Source organism: Dendrobates tinctorius, unplaced genomic scaffold (genome assembly GCF_039654945.1).
Source record: "Dendrobates tinctorius isolate UK_male_01 unplaced genomic scaffold, ASM3965494v1 ptg000139l, whole genome shotgun sequence".
Lineage (NCBI taxonomy): Eukaryota > Metazoa > Chordata > Amphibia > Anura > Dendrobatidae > Dendrobates > Dendrobates tinctorius.
Genome location: NW_027361807.1, coordinates 737,374 through 754,612, shown reverse-complemented (window position 1 = coordinate 754,612; position 17,239 = coordinate 737,374).

The window sequence follows — 17,239 nt, the reverse complement described above, 5'->3', positions numbered from 1 at the left end:
AAAACTTATCGGGCAACGGGAGGCGGGTTATTGTCGGCATAGGTGTGGGTGTGGACATGCATGAGGCAGCCTCTGCGACTGCCTGAGCAGTGGCCACTGTAGCATTCGCAGCTGAGGTGGAGCTCTCAATAGCCGCCAACCTGCTCTCCAGCTGCCGAATGTACCGCTGTAGCTTCTGCAGGTCTGCCATTACTAGCCAGACCCTGGCGCTAGTGTAATGTTAGGGACGGCGGAACGCCCTAAATATAAAATAATAGAAAGTGCGTTCGCCGCCCGGGATCCACCGTGCAGAGGTGTTAAACTGCTGCTATATAATGGCAGACGCACAATATTGCGGTATATCGTACACGGATTGAACGTCACCCGGTGTGCACTGGGCATACTCTGTTATATTCACAGAGTCGCCTTAAGGCATAAACATAAATGCCGAGCCTGTTGACCTCACAGGTCTCAGCGGTGGGCACGCACGGTATATGGTTACAGGACTTGGGCCCAAGACACAGTGTCGGTGTCCATCTAGACCTACCGTGCATGCGGCATCGCTACCGCGGACGCCCACAAGTGTTGCTGACCGCAGCGCGGCAACTGACTCAGCCACTATACGACAATGCCCGGGAGGGGCGCACTGTTGGACGCTAGCACTGTGGAGATGAGCACTGTGGCTTGTAGCATGCCACTGACTGGCGCTGACTCTAAGGCTAAATCCCTATCCACACATGTAATATCAGAGGGAGGGGATCTTAATGAGTCATTTGCAGGTTCATGCATCCATCATCATTCAAACAGTAGCAATTAGAGACTACACTAGTGCGTGGCCGAGTGGCTATGCGGACCTTTTATAGCTGTGCGGGACCTTCCAGATCTCTGGGATGGACCAATCAGATCAGGAGAAGGACCTGAGCACGTGACTCCCGATCTCCAATGGGAGATCGTCTCGTGAGTGTGGCACCCCTGAGACTCAGTCGCCACAGAGCTACTGCACCTTCTCCTAAGGTGTGGTGCCCCACCATCCAGGTAAGTTGGAGGATCCTGACCATGCTCCAACACTCGCACCCCACACAATAGAGTAGTTCAGCACAACCACATTGTGGCTCTTTGCTTAGAGAGAGGCAGAGCACCTTTGGTGGTTCCCTGCTTGGAACACTAGACGTGCTGGGAGGTGGGTGGAGTTCAGAATATATATATATGAGTGGGATGGTTTAGGATGACGGGTCAGTCTGACAGGAGGTCAGTGAGGAAGGAAGCCACTCAGAAGGAGTGGGGATCCCTGGAAGAAGGGATGGAGGAAGGAGTGCTGCAGCTGCCTCAGTGACCTGAGCCAGCTGGCACGGGAAAGGAAAGGAAAGAAGGAGAAGGACGTTGACCTGAAGCCTGAGCTTCCATAGAAGGGAAAGGACAAGTACGGAACGTAGGAGTCAAAGGGAAAACAGAGGACGTGGGTTAGAAGAAGAGCCCTGCCTAGAAGTTCTAAGCGCAAGGCCGGGGCCCGGTCCCCGAGGTTGTACGAACGCTAATGGTTCTGCAGCAGACACCGATGGAGTAGTGGGCTGTAAATGCACTACTCCCATCTAAGACTTGAGGGCACAACAGCAATACGGATAGAGAGCCGGGACTTAGGAGTAGAAAGTCCCCGAATCAGGCTACAGCTGTTTGCCGTGCAAGTAGAGTTTTTGGGAACATCTGTCAGGAGGAACTCAAGTGTAACACGGTACTGGAGATCTTCACACTTAAAGGCGCTATAGAGGAGACGTTCAGGAAAGGCACATAAGTTGGTGGAGTGTGGAAGGAAGCTTTCCATCTTGCCTGGAGGTTGACTGAGTCCCTGACCCGGAGGACACGGCACAGAAGCGGGCACTACAGACTGTGAGTAAAGCTTTGGAACTACATGCCCTGGTGTCCTCCATTCCTTCCTGCGTCCGTCCGCCTGACACTGCTACATCCCCTGCGCCAGACACTACATCACCTAAGTGTCTCCACATCTACACTGCCCTGGGACAACAGCCTGCCTGTGGAGGGCTATACCATCATTGCTGCACCACACCATCTGTCCCGGAGGATCTGCATGCAGCGTCGGCTTAACACCTCCCTTGTCGAACACCACAGGTGGCATCATGAACTATTCATTTAACTATATTTCACCATTCACATCTTCCTATTACTTGGGCGCCCAGAGCCACGGTCTGAGTCACCGCTGCTGTGACACGTCCCTTTGTTACCGGCCCGGTACCGAGTAACCCACAGCCCTGGGAGGGTGACCCATGAGCATGCCCAGTAGCGTGACGAGAGGACTTAGCCACTGGAGTGGCTTGCTGCAGCGCAGCCTGCGCTGCTATTGCTGACCCAGAGGTGGCAGCAACAACCAGTTCTACAGAGCTGGTCTGAGCAGAGCGCCTGCGATGCCAAGATCGCTGTGCAGGCTCCTGAGCGGTCGGCGAAGAATGGGAGACTGCCAGATGCAAGGCTCTGGATTCCCGCTGTGCAGCTGCAGGAACCCGATGCCTAACAGCTGGGGCCTCCGAGCCTTAGTAGGGAACAGAGCGTTTACAGCTGCTACTTCCTCCGGTTTCTGCTGCAGGACCGTCAGCGTCCCTACAAACTCAGAGACCGGAATCAGGACCATGCGCTCCAGCTAGGAGTAAGCCTTAACTCTGCTCATCCTCCAGCTCCCCTTCTCACATCCACACACTCCCCTTCCCTTCACAGACTGCCCTAACTTCCCTCCTCCCGACCACAGAGAGCAGCTCCTCAGCAGTCAGGTTCAGAGGTCTCCATGCTGGCCTGGAGTGGGAAGTGTGTTGGTTTAACTGCTAGAGAGATCCTTTATTGCTCCCAAGCATGACATCACACTCCCTAGGAGGAAGGTAATGCCTCAGTGGCGAACGTACTCCTGGGGGCGCCACAAGTGCACTGATGCCCAGCCACTGCTAGATGATTCTGCTGGTACATTGACCCAGACCACTGCATTCCCCTCGCACTCTACACAGCCAGAATCTGACCCTGATGAAACTCAGGTTCCCCTTCCTGCATACTATACCACCTTACACAGTGACAAAGAGGAAGGTGCAGATGAAAGTGCAGGTTCCTTGAGCAGGTGGGGGGGCATACTCAGGGGCGATGGCACTGGCACAGGGCCCCTCATAGTACGCAAAAGTGTCTCTGCCGTCAGACACACCGCCGTACTATGAGGGGCCCTATGGCAGTGCCGTCGCCAACGAGTGGGCCCTCCCCTGCTTGCTCAGGATCACAGCACTTGCAAAGTTGAAATACTTACCTCTCCCTGCTCCACCGCCGTGACGTCTTCTGCTTTTCCTGACAGTGACATTCTGGTCAGAGAGCACGATGACATCACGTCTGTACACCCTCTGCCTAAACAGTCCAAGTGCAGAGAGAAGGAAGATGGGGATGACGAGGAGTCCAGAGTACAGGGATTCCCTAGCGAGGAGACTTATTTAATTGTTTTAAAGGTTGGGAGCAATTTTTGGGGAGCACTATACACTGGAGCATTCCGAAGGTGGACATCAGACACTGGAGCAGCATTTACAGGGCCCATTATACACTGGAGCATTAGAAATGGGGCCCATTATATATGGAGCATTATTTGGGCCCATAAGACAGTGGAGCTTCATTCATGGGGACCAACATATACTGTAGCATTATGTGGAGCTCAACATATACAGTATCGAACATTATATGGGACCAATGATTCTGTATGGAGAAATATATGGGCCTCATTACTCTGTATGGCGCACTATGCGGTGGCCATAATACTGTATGGAGTAATATACTGTCCGCTTTTGGAGCTATTGGAGAATTTAAAATGGATATCAGTCATGTAATGGAAGAAGTAAAGTTTTTTTCATTGTACTATATCGCTATTTCTCTGCCGTATCAGAGGATCATGAATTGTGGCATGTGTTAAAGGAGCCCAGTGACACTCTTTGGCCCTGGGCCCACGAAAATCTGGACCAAGCCCTACCCCCCCACAACTTTAGCCAAATAACCCCCAGTTTTCAATGCCTAACTATTATTATAAAGTAAATTAAGGTTGACAAGCTTAAGTATTAAGAATTGATGTTTTTGGCATTAAAATGGGCACTGTAGGTGTGTTTCCTGTCCTCCACTCACTGCCGACCTTTCTTCCCCATTGACTTGCATTGGGTTTCATGTTTCAGTCGGCCTTCGACTTTTCACGATAATCGGCCGATTGCGTTCGACCCAACTTTTGTGAAAGTCGGGTTTCATGAAACCTGACTCGACCCGAAAAAAGGCAAAGTCGCTCATCTCTACTGAAGACTCTTTCTGATAGCACACTACCAGCAGGGAAAGCGAGCTCCTGTAAAGCATAATGTGTCAATTCAGGCCAGGTGTCCAGTTTACAGGCCCAGTAGTCAAATGGGAATGAACTGTGAGGGAGAACATCGATAGGGGAGGAGAGGTAATTTTGAACCATTGTTGACATCTGCTGTCTGTTGCAATAGATTCAGTATTGCCAGTCGTGTGAGCGGTACTCGAGAAATCAGTCCACAACATGGTAATGAAACCTCTGTCTCCAACGCCACTTCAGCTGTGTGCACCGCGAACACCTCTTCCATGTTGCCCAGTACGGCTCGTGGTAGAACCTGCACCGCTGCTGTGTGCTGGGAATGCCTCTAATAAACAGTTTACCAGAGTTGCTTGTTTGTTCACCAATATTAGCTGTCAGAGACACCGCACTACACTCGCTCACAGAGCCAGTGCGCGTGTCCTGAGTACAGAAACAGTGCTAAAAGATACCCGTGGAGCAGGGCAGCAGAGGTGATAATGCGTGCTTCAAACTATTAGTGTCAGGGTCCAGTCAGCGCCGGAAAGTAAAGAGGCACAGGACTTGCGGACACTGAAATTAGCAAGCTGGCACAGGACCTATGGTCAGGTGACTGCAAGGGGGCGGGGCTTAGCATCCTGCTTTCAGATATGACAGGACACCATACAACAACTCAGAGTCAGGCAAAACAGAGGTCACAACAGTACGGGCAAACGAGGCACAGGAGGGACAAACAGACGGGTTGTCAGACAAAGCCAAAGGTCATACACAAGAGGGCAACGTGTTACCAAGGGGACGAGCAGAGAGAAGTCGGGTCACAAGTAGAGAGTCATACATGAGAGGTAGCGCAGTACAAGAGGGACAGGCAGAACTCATAACAGGGACAGAACCGGATCAAAACCAAACAAGCAAGCAAGAAATCAGGCACAAGGCACACGTACGCACAAGGTCAACTAACTCAGCCGAGGGAAAGAGTATAACTGACACCGGACTTAGGTCCAGTGAGCATTAAATAGCCGCCTTCTGCCAGAGAGAGGCGGAACAATTAACCCCCAGTCTGATCAGGACGGGCCAAAGCAAAACCCCGTCCTGGATCATGACAGTACCCTCCTCTCAATGGGGGGCCACCGGACCCCCAGGTCTCTCAGGGTACTTGGAGTGAAAGGTCCGGACCAACCGATCCTCATGGACCGATCGAGCAGGAACCCATGACCGTTCTCCAGGACCGTAGCCTTTCCAATGTATCAGATATTGAAGGACATGACGGACCAGCCTAGAGTTGACAATTCGTTCCATCTCGTACTCCAATTGCCCGTCTACCAAAACCGGTGGTGGGGAAGCTGATGATCCCTCCCCACCGGACCTCACAGGTTTCAAAAGGGCCTTACGGAAAACATTTGGGATCCGCAGAGATGGTGGGAGCCGCAACCGAAAAGCCACCGGGTTAACTGCTTCGGTAATTACATAGGGACCTATAAACTTGGGTCCAAGCTTTGCAGAGGGGACCTTGTGCCTTATATACTTGGTGGACAACCATACCTTATCCCCAACCTGGAACACCGGTCCCGCGGATCGTTTTTTGTCCGCAAAAAAATTAAATTTGTTCTGGGCCTTCGTAATGTTACTCTGGACCTCCCGCCATACCTCCCCCAACCACTGGATCGTCTCATCCGCCCCAGGACACCCAGAAGTCAAACGGGAAAATTCTCCAAAATGAGGATGAAACCCATAATTACAGAAAAAGGGAGATGTACCCGTAGACTGGTTAATGCGGTTGTTAAATGCAAACTCGGCCAACGGTAACACAGAACAACAATCATCCTGTCAGGCTGAGGTCAAGCAACGCAGAATTTGCTCCAGAGACTGATTGGTCCGCTCGGTCTGCCCATTAGTCTCTGGATGATAAGCGGATGAAAAGGACAGACCAATACCTTACCTCTTACAAAAAGCTCTCCAAAATCTGGAAACAAATTGCACTCCCCTATCAGACAACACATTCAGGGGTACCCCATGCAACCACACCACATGCTCAACAAACAATCTGGACAGTGTTTCCGCATTAGGTAGTGCTGCCAAAGGTACAAATTGTGCCTGCTTACTAAACCTGTCCACCACAACCCAGACGACGGTATTACCCTTGGAGGGGGGAAGGTTGGTGATGAAATCCATGGACAGATGAGTCCATAGTCTCTCAGGAATTGGCAGTGGTACCAATTCCCCGGCCGGCCAGTTATGGGGGGTTTTTGCACGGGCACAAACATCACAAGCAGACACATATTCCCCAACATCAGAGGCTAAAGCAGACCACTAGAATACTCTAGCAATGGCCTTCCGGGTAGCTGAGATCCCTGGATGTCCACCCAGAACTGAGTCATGGAACTCCCGGAGGACCTTGAGGCGAAACTGAGCTGGCACGAAAAGCTTATCCACCAGCTTAGTCGGAGGTGCCAGAGACTGAGCCTCCCGAATCTCCCGTTCCAACATATTAGAAATATCTGCCACCACCACCCCAGGCTGAAGGATGGAGGTCGGAGGTTTCGGGGGGGACACCAGATCTAGACTGCGTGACAAGGCATCCGCTCTGACATTTTTAGATCCTGGCCGAAAAGTGATCGAGAAATTGAACCGGGAAAAAAAAGTGACCATCTAGCCCAGGGGTCCTCAAACTTTTTAAACAGGGGGCCAGATCACGGTCTCTCTGAGCATTGGTGGGCCGGAATATAGTTTAAAAAAAATTAGCACCAAATTCATATGCACACTGCACATATCTTATTTAGAAATCATAAAACAAAATAGGAACAAATACAATATTAAAAATGAAGAAGTAAAGTTAAATCATCAAACTTACCGATTCTTTTGGGTTCTTCGAATATCCTACACTTCGAGTCAATTTTTTCTCTTTCTTGATATCATTGTTTCCTAGGGATTCAAAATTGCTATTAGTAAAATACCAACATATATACAGCGCTACAAAAACAATATACCAGCAATAAAATTGCCCATACAGAGACATACAGACTGCACTGCCCATCAATGCAGCCTGATCAGTGCCCATCAAAGCAGCCTGATCAGTGCCCATCAATGCAGCCTCACCAGTGCCCAAATTGGTGGAACTCCACTTTTACCTCAGGCTCAGACTAGTGTGGTGCAAGAATCCCCAAGAGGCAGCATTGGTCCCTAAAAGGCAGGTAAATGTCCCCAGTAAGCAGCACAGGTCCCAAATAGGTAGCACAGGTCCCCAATAGGCAGCACAGGTCCCTAATAGGCAGGTAAATGTCCCCAATAGGCAGCACAGGTCCCCAATAGGCAGCACAGGTCCCCAATAGGCAGCACAGGTCCCTAATAAGCAGGTAAATGTCCCCAATAGGTAGCACAGATCCCCAATAGGCAGCACAGGTCCCTAATAGGCAGGTAAATGTCCCCAATAATCCCCCGTAATCCGAACCTCGCACCTCCGTCTCCAAGACTTCTCTCGTGCTGCTCCAGCTCTCTGGAATGCACTTCCCCAGACGATCAGACTGATACCTAGCCCTGACCTATTCAAGCGCGCTTTGAAAACCCATCTCTTCAAAGAAGCCTATCACATCAACTACTCAGCAAGCTAACTTTGCCCTGTTCCCTCCTTCCAAATATTATTCTGAATCTGCACCCTACTATTCATCTGTCTCCACACCCTTCATGCACATGATAACTGCACTTGATACTTGTCTATTGCGCTTAAACACACGGGCTGATGACCGGATCATGCAGCTTTATATGAAAATCCCTATTATAATTGCCAGACCTGAATTAACAAGCATTTCTCACCTACTGTGTCCCCCCATTTCCTTGTAGATTGTAAGCTTGCGAGCAGGGACCTCACTCCTAATGTCATTGTCTGAATTGTCTTAACTTGTATTGAATTTATTGTCTGTACATGTCCCCGCTTAATTGTAAAGTGCTGCGGAATATGTTGGCGCTATATAAATAAAAATTATTATTATTATTAATAGGCAGCACAGGTCCCCAATAGGCAGGTAAATGTCCCCAATAGGCAGCACAGGTCCCCAATAGGCAGGAACAGGTCCCCAATAGGTAGCACAGGTCCCCAATAGGCAGCACAGGTCCCTAATAGGCAGGTAAATGTCCCCAATAGGCAGCACAGGTCCCCAGTAGGCAGCTAAATGTCCCCAATAGGCAGCACAGGTCTCCAATAGGCAGCACAGGTCCCCAATAGGCAGGAACAGGTCCCCAATAGGCAGGAACAGGTCCCCAATAGGCAGCACAGATCCCTAATAAGCAGATAAATGTCCCCAATAGGCAGCACAGGACCTCAAAAGGTAGCACATGTCCCCAATAGGCAAGTACAGGTCCCCAATAGGCAGGTACAGGTCCCCAATAGGCAGGTACAGGTACAGGTCCCCAATAGGCAGCACAGGTCCCCAATAGGCAGGTACAGGTCCCCAATAGGCAGGTACAGGTCCCCAATAGGCAGGTACAGATCCCCAACAGGTAGCACAGGTTCTCAAAAGGTAGCACAGGTCCCCAATAGGGAGGTACAGGTCTCCAATAGGCAGCACAGGTCCCCAATAGTCAGGTACAGGTCCCCAGTAGGTAGCACAGGTCCCCAATAGGCAGGTACAGGTCCCCAATAGGCAGCACAGGTTCCCAATAGGCAGATACAGGTCCCCAATAGGCAGGTACAGGTCCCCAATAGGCAGTTACAGGTCCCCAATAGGCAGCACAGGTCCCCAATAGGCAGCTACAGGTCCCCAATAGGTAGCACAGGTCCCTAATAGGCAGGTACAGGTCCCCAGTAGGTAGCACAGGTCCCCAATAGGCAGGTACAGGTCCCCAATAGGCAGCACAGGTCCCCAATAGGCAGATACAGGTTCCCAATAGGTAGCACAGGTCCCCAATAGGCAGGTACAGGTCCCCAGTAGGTAGCACAGGTCCCCAATAGGCAGGTACAGGTCCCCAGTAGGTAGCACAGGTCCCCAATACGTAGCACAGGTCCCTAGTAGGCAGGTAAACATCCCCATTTTGCAGCACAGGTCCTCAATAGGACCCGGAGTTAAAAAAAAAACAAAAAAAAAAAACAGTACTCACCTATGTCCCCCGCTGTTCTGAAGAGGCGCCCGCTCGTCTCAGTCTTCTTCCGGCACAGGCTGCGTGACGTCATTAGGCCGCGCAGACGGCGTGATGGCAATCACATCGTCTGTGTGGTCTCTGCTGCATAGTGAGGGCTTCACAACGCCTTTCCTCGGCGCCTCGTCCCGCCCGCGAGTTTGCACTCTGCAGTCTAGTTCTTTAGTGGGCGTGTCGGGGGGGTGGCAGTGTTTGTGAGCTGCAGCGCTGATTGGTTCACCACGGCAGTGAGGGCGGTGCAATCAGTGCGGTTAATGTCAGCCTGGCCAAGGGCCGGATAAAAAATATGCAAATAAAATGAAAAAAAAAACAGACAATGTGATTTTGTTTCTGACCAAATACTTATTTTCCACCATAATATGCAAATAAAATGAAAAAAAAACAGACAATGTGATTTTCTGGATTTTTTTTTCTCAGTTTGTCTCCCATAGTTGAGGCCTACCTATGATGTAAATTACAGACGCCTCTCATCTTTTTAAGTGGTGGAACTTGCACTATTGCTGACTGACTAAATACTTTTTTTCCCCACTGTATATTCTTTCATCGCGGCCCGTTCTGGACCCGAAAGGTTATACAAGCAGGCTTTGGGCAATTTAGCACCTGGAACCAGGTCAACGGCACAATCAAATGGGCGGTGTGGTAGTAAAACCTCAGCCTGTTTTTCGGAGAAAACGTCTGTATAGTCTTTCAGGCACTCCGGAATACCTTCCAGACCCACGGACGACACAGACACTGTAACAAGACATTTTTCAGAACAATAGGGACCCCATTTAACAATGTCCGATATTCCCAATTAATTACAGGATTATGCAATTGTAACCAGGGGAACCCTAACACCAGTCCCGCAGGCAGGTTGTCCATAACAAAACATGAAATATGTTCCTGGTGTAAGGAACTCACTTTAAGGAGAAACTCTTCAGTGCGAAACATAACGATATTCTTAACCAGTGGTGTTTTGTCAATGGCAACAATGTGAATAGGAGTCTCCAACCTAACTGTCCCTAACTTACACCTGGCCACCAAGTCCGAGTCAATAAAGTTCAATGATGAACCGCAATCCACGAAGGCAGAAGTGGATGTAGAGACACTCCCACAGCAAAGTTCCACTTGTAACAACATTTTAGAGAAGGCAGGAAAGGGTACCTGAGAGCCTGGGTGACCTCCATGACAATCACCCGGGCTCAGTCGCTTGTTCGTCAGTGGACCAGAGGGGCAATCCTTTTTCCAATGTCCAGAATCGCCACAGTGAAAACAGCATTTTCCCATGCGCTGTTGTCTCCTTTCATTTTCTTTGAGGTCGATGGTTCCCATCTCCGTGACTTCCAATGTATGACTGGCTCCCCTTCCTTGGGAGAATAACGGTCTCTCAATTTGCACCACTCCCCTCGCCCGTAGCCTGCGATCCATTCGGATGGCCTGTGTCATAGCCTCCAGGGAATCAGGCGGAGGGTGGAGAGCCAAGGTATCTTTCAGATGTTGACAGGCCTCTACGGAACAAACCCCGGAGGGCGGCGTCATTCCAGCAGACCTCAGCAGCCCAGCGTCTGAACTCTGAGCAAAACCACTCGGCTGAGTGCTTTCCCTGGCACACACTCATCACCATGTCCTCAGCCATACGCATTCGATCAGGCTCATCATAAATATGCCCCAGGGCTTCAAAAAATGCATCCACATTCATACGCTCAGGGGCCGTGGTCGAAAGGGAGAAAGCCCAAGCTTGGGGGGCTCCCCTTAACAGAGACATAATGACCCCCACTCTCTGACCTTCATCCCCAGAAGAGTGTGGTCTCAATGAAAAAAAAAGCTTACAGCCCTCCTTGAAAACTCTGAATTTCCTTTTATCTCCAGAAAAGGTATCTGGTAACTTAAAAGGAGACTCAGGGGAAACTAATGTAACATCCCGAGCCCCCGATGAGAATACCCCCTGCACAGTGTCAGCGATCAGCTGCTGAGACTGAGCCAGGACTCGTTGTTCTCCAAGGAGTTTCTGAGACATCTGAGTCAGGTGTCTCACCTGCTCAGAAAGAGCGTGCATAGGATCCATCACATACACAGGAGAATGGGAGCAGAGAGAAAAAAATGGTATGGATCAGTTATAATGTCAGTGACACCGCACTACACTCGCTCACAGAGCCAGTGCGTGTGTCCTGAGTACAGAAACAGTGCTAAAAGATACCTGTGGAGCAGGGCAGCAAAGGTGACAATGTGTGCTTCAAACTATTAGTGTCAGGGTCCAGTCAGCGCCGGAAAGTAAAGAGGCACAGGACCTGCAGACACTGAAATTAGCAAGCTGGCACTGGACCTATGGTCAGGTGACTGCAAGGGGGCGGGGCTTAGCGTCCTGCTATCAGATATGACAGGACACCATACAACAACTCAGAGTCAGGCAAAACGGAGGTCACAACAGTATGGGCAAACGAGGCACAGGAGGGACAAACAGACGGGTAGTCAGACAAAGCCAAAGGTCACACACAAGAGGGCGACGTGGTACCAAGGGGACGAGCAGAGAGAAGTCGGGTCACAAGTAGAGAGTCATACATGAGAGGTAGCGCAGTACAAGAGGGACAGGCAGAACTCATAACAGGGACAGAACCGGATCAAAACCAAACAAGCAAGCAAGAAATCAGGCACAAGGCACACGTACGCACAAGGTCAACTAACTCAGCCGAGGGAAAGAGTATAACTGACACCGGACTTAGGTCCAGTGAGCATTAAATAGCCGCCCTCTGCCAGAGAGAGGCGGAACAATTAACCCCCAGTCTGATCAGGACGGGCCAAAGCGAAACCCCGTCCTGGTTCATGACATTAGCTCTAGGTTCTCCTGTGGCATGATGTTCTGTAATTTGCCTTTATAGAGTGGATCGAGGATGCTTGCCAACAAGTAGTCGTCATCCTTCATAATTTTGGCAATGCGGGGGTCGCTTTTTAGGATCCGCAAGAGATAATCACATATGTGGGCCAATGTTCCAGGTGTCAATGATGCACTGCCAGTGGTGGGTGGAGGAGCACTTTCTGCAAAATCCACATCCCTCCAGTCAAGCACAAACCTTGTAACTGACCTAGGCAAGCACACATTTTCTCTTGCCCCCTGAGAAGCACCCTCCTCCCCAAATTAATCATCTCCCTCATCCTCCTCCTCCTCGCCCAGGACAGTTCCCTGAGCAGACAATGCCTGACTGTCATCAAGGCTTCCCTCCTCCTCCGCTACAGACCCCTGATCCTTAATGTGCATCAGAGTTTGCATGAGCAGATGCATAAGTGGGATGCTCATGCTTATGATGGCGTTGTCTATGCTTACCAGCTGTGTGCATTCCTCAAAACACTGAAGGACTTTACAGAAGTCTTTCAGCTTTGACCACTGCACGCCGACAACTCCATGTCTGCCCTCAAACTGCCTGCCCGTGTATTCTCCGACAAATGCATTACAGCCTGCCTCTGTACTCCGCGGTGTGTCTGTTGTCGCCCAAAGACATCATCTTTAAAACAGCCTGCTGACACTTACCACTAGCTGTTCGACAGTGCGACGCCTCGTGTGCAATACTGGCAGCTGAGGATGGAGTGCTCGTGCGACTGCGCTCTGTCGACGAGCTTTCGATTCTGGAGGAGGTGGAGGGTCGAATGCCTACCGCCAACTGTTGCCTATACTGTGGGCTAGGCAGCACTGTCCCACCGCCGCTATCCCCTGTGGACCCTGCATCCACCACATTAACCCAGGGCGCAGTGATGGACACATAACGGCCCTGGCCATGCCTACTGGACCATGCATCTGTTGTGAGGTGCACTTTTCCACTCACTGATTGTTTGAGTGCATGGACAATGCGGTCTTTCACATGCAGGTGGAGGGCTGGGATGGCTTTTCGAGAAAAGAAGTGCCGACTGGGTAGGTCATAGAGTGCTACTGCGTAGGCCAGAGTCTCTGCTAGGATGAGCTGGACTTGAGAGCTGCATATGGTGGAACTAGCGGTGGACATGGCGGACTGAGAGGGGGTTGGTGATGGTGGTGGTGGTGATGGCCTAGATACAGTCTTTCATTGGAAAAACATTGTGATTCCCTGACTGCTTTGACCTTGCGATGACACCTCAACATTTCTTGCTGGTGGTGTGCTAACCGGTGGGCTTACAGTGGTGGAAGCGATGTAGCGTTGCTGGCTACCTTCAGTCGGAGCAGGTGCATGTGTGCTACCTGAGGTTTTGCAGTCTGTCCACGCTTGTTGCAAGTGCATGGTGTTTACATGTCTAAGCATGTAACTGGTATTCAAATTTCAGAGATTTTTCCCTCAGCTAAAGGTCCTTCCGCACTTCTTACAGATAACCTTTGCCTCATCAATAGGATTTTGGTCAAAAAAAGTGTCACACTGCACTCTTCCTACTATGGGAAAAAATTTTAGGGCTTGCATGCTGTGCTAATTTGACTGTCTGGCCAAGCTGTCCTGCAACTCTTTTTTGTTTGTTTTTAACGCGTTTTTGGACTGCTACGGGCCTGCCAGATAACCGCAGCTGCGATGACAATGCCTGCTGTGGAACCTCCTCTTCTTTTGAGATATTGCAAGTGGCACCCTCTTCCCCCAATGGATGCCAATCCAGGTCAACAACTGGGTCATCCATCACCTCCTCTTCAATTTCATCTGCACCTTCCTCTGTGTCACCGTGTAAGGTGGTATAGTATGTGGGAAAGGGGCAGTAGACTGCGAGGAAAATGTAGTGCTCTGGGTGAATATACCAGCAGAATCATATAGCAGTGGCTGTGCATCAGTGCACTCCATGTCATATTTATCTTGGACTGGGGAATTCAGGATTTCACTTGATAACTTAGGCATGGTATGTGACAAGAGCTCCAGGGAGTAATCTGAAGTGTGGCCTGCTGCATCCTTCACTTTTGGTGGGGGTGAAGGACACAAGGAAAGGTGTAGTTCCTGACCAGGAGCCTGCATTGACGACTCAGTGCTTGCAGTTTTTGAAACTTCAGAAGAGGAGGCGATAAAGCTGGAGGCTGTTTCGGCAATGTAAGCCAAAACCTGTTCCTGATGCTCCGGCTTTAAAAGTGGTTTACCTACTCCCAGAAAAGGGAGCCTTTCAGGCCTTCTGGAGCCAGACGATGACGCAGGCTCAACACCTCCTGCCTTAGGTGCTATTGTGCTTTTGGCACTACCAGCAGATGCACCACCACCACCATCAGTACCAGCTGACCCCTCCCCGCCCCCGTCCGCAGCCTCTTCCACCATACTTCCTCATGTTTGGGAAAATGTACAGTTGTGGCCAAAAGTATTGACACCCCTGCAATTTTGTCAGATAATACTCAGTTTCTTCCTGAAAATGATTGCAAACACAAATTCTTTGGTATTATTATCTTCATTTAATTTGTCTTAAATGAAAAACACAAAAGAGAATGAAGCAAAAGGCAAAACATTGATCATTTCACATAAAAGTCCAAAAATGGGCCAGACAAAAGTATTGGCACCCTAAGCCTAATACTTGGTTGCACAACCTTTAGCCAAAATAACTGCGACCAACCGCTTCCGATAACCATCAATGAGTTTCTTACAATGCTTTGCTGGAAATTTAGACCAATCTTCTTTGGCAAACTGCTCCAGGTCCCTGATATTAGAAGGGTGCCTTCTCCAAACTGCCATTTTTAGATCTCTCCACAGGTGTTCTATGGGATTCAGGTCTGGACACATTGCTGGCCACCTTAGAAGTCTCCAGTGCTTTCTTTCAAACCATTTTCTAGTGCTTTTTGAAGTGTGTTTTGGGTCATTGTCCTGCTGGAAGACCCAAGACCTCTGAGGGAGACCCAGTTTTCTCACACTGGGCCCTACATTATGCTGCAAAATTTGTTGGTAGTCTTCAGACTTCATAAGCCATGCACACGGTCAAGCAGTCCAGTGCCAGAGGCAGCAAAGCAGCCCCAAAACATCAAAGTAACCTCCGCCATGTTTGACTGTAGGGACCGTGTTTTTTTCTTTGAATGCCTCTTTTTTCTTCTGTAAACTCTATGTTGATGCCTTTGCCCAAAAAGCTCTACTTTTGTCTCATCTGACCAGAGAACATTGTTCCAAAACGTTTTAGGCTTTTTCAGGTAAGTTTCAGCAAACTCCAGCCAGGCTTTTTTATGTCTCGGGGTAAGAAGTGGGGTCTTCCTGGGTCTCCTACCATACAGTCCCTTTTCATTCAGACGCCGATGGATAGTGCGGGTTGACACTGTTGTACCCTCGGACTGCAGGGCATCTTGAACTTGTTTGGCTGTTAGTCGAGGTTCTTTATCCAACATCCGCACAATCTTGCGTTGAAATCTCTTGTCAATTTTTCTTTTCCGTCCACATCTAGGGAGGTTAGCCACAGTGCCATGGGCTTTAAACTTCTTGATGACACTGCGCACAGTAGATACAGGAACATTCAGGTCTTTGGAGATGGACTTGTAATCTTGAGATTGCTCATGCTTCCTCACAATTTGGTTTCTCAAGTCCTCAGACAGTTCTTTGGTCTTCTTTCTTTTCTCCATGCTCAATGTGGTACACACAAGGACACAGGACAGAGGTTGAGTCAACTTTAATCCATGTCAACTGGCTGCAAGTGTGATTTAGTTATTGCCAACACCTGTTAGGTGCCACAGGTAAGTTACAGGTGCTGTTAATTACACAAATTTGAGAAGCATCACATGATTTTTTGAACAGTGCCAATACTTTTGTCCACCCTCTTTTTTATGTTTGGCATGGAATTATATCCAATTTGGCTTTAGGACAATTCTTTTTGTGTTTTTTCAGTTATGACAAATTAAATGAAGATAATAATACTAAAGAATTTGTGTTTGCAATCATTTTCAGGAAGAAACTGAGTATTATCTGACAAAATTGCAGGGGTGTCAATACTTTTGGCCACAACTGTACCAAAAATAGCAGCAGATATATGGTACTGTATGAGAAGCGTACAGCTGTATACGGTGTAGGGAAAAATTTAAATCTCCATATTTATTTCCGGAGTCATACACAGATGCTCACTCAGTATGTATTTGACTGTAATACAAACAGCAGATATACGGTACTGTATGAGGAGCGTACAGCTGTATACGGTGTAGGGGAAAATTTAAATCTCCAGATTTATTTCCGGAGTCACGCACAGATAGTCAGCATGTATTTGTCCATGATACCAGCCGGTGCACGGTAGTGTGTGAGGAGTGTACAGCTCTATACGGTGTGGGAAAAAATGAACGGTTGGTAACTGTGCAGAAAAAAAGAATAAAAGTATTATTGCTGTGTAAAAAGCACTCTGCACAGCAGTGTACACACAGCAATGCAGCTATCAGGCAGCCTAATAACCAGCGCTGCTGCACACAAGAAAATCCTCCCCTGTCACTGCACACTAACTGTACATCACAATTGCTATCAGCACAAACACATAAGAACTTCTTATATCTTTACAGCCCTAACTCTCTCCCTACTGCTGAACAGCAACCTCTCCCTACTGTTAAGATGGGCAGAAGTATAATGGAGGCTTTTATAGACACTATGATGCCCCCCAAAGCAAGCCAATCACTGCAATGCCCTTCTCTACGATGGTGGTGGATGCTGCACATGTCATCTCCTTGCCCACAGTGTACGTCCTTGCTCATTGGCTGAAAAAAAGGCACCTGCAAGCATTCTGGGAAATCCGACTTTGGCACTCGTTTTGCCGACCGCATGGCCGACTTTACGCTGTGGTCGGGTTTTGGTCGGCGAAACCAGACTTTGGCATAAGTCGGCGACTTATGAATCTGGCCGACCTGTTTTGCTCAACTCTAGCTGTAGGTCCTCTGTTCCCAACTGAGACTTGATGACA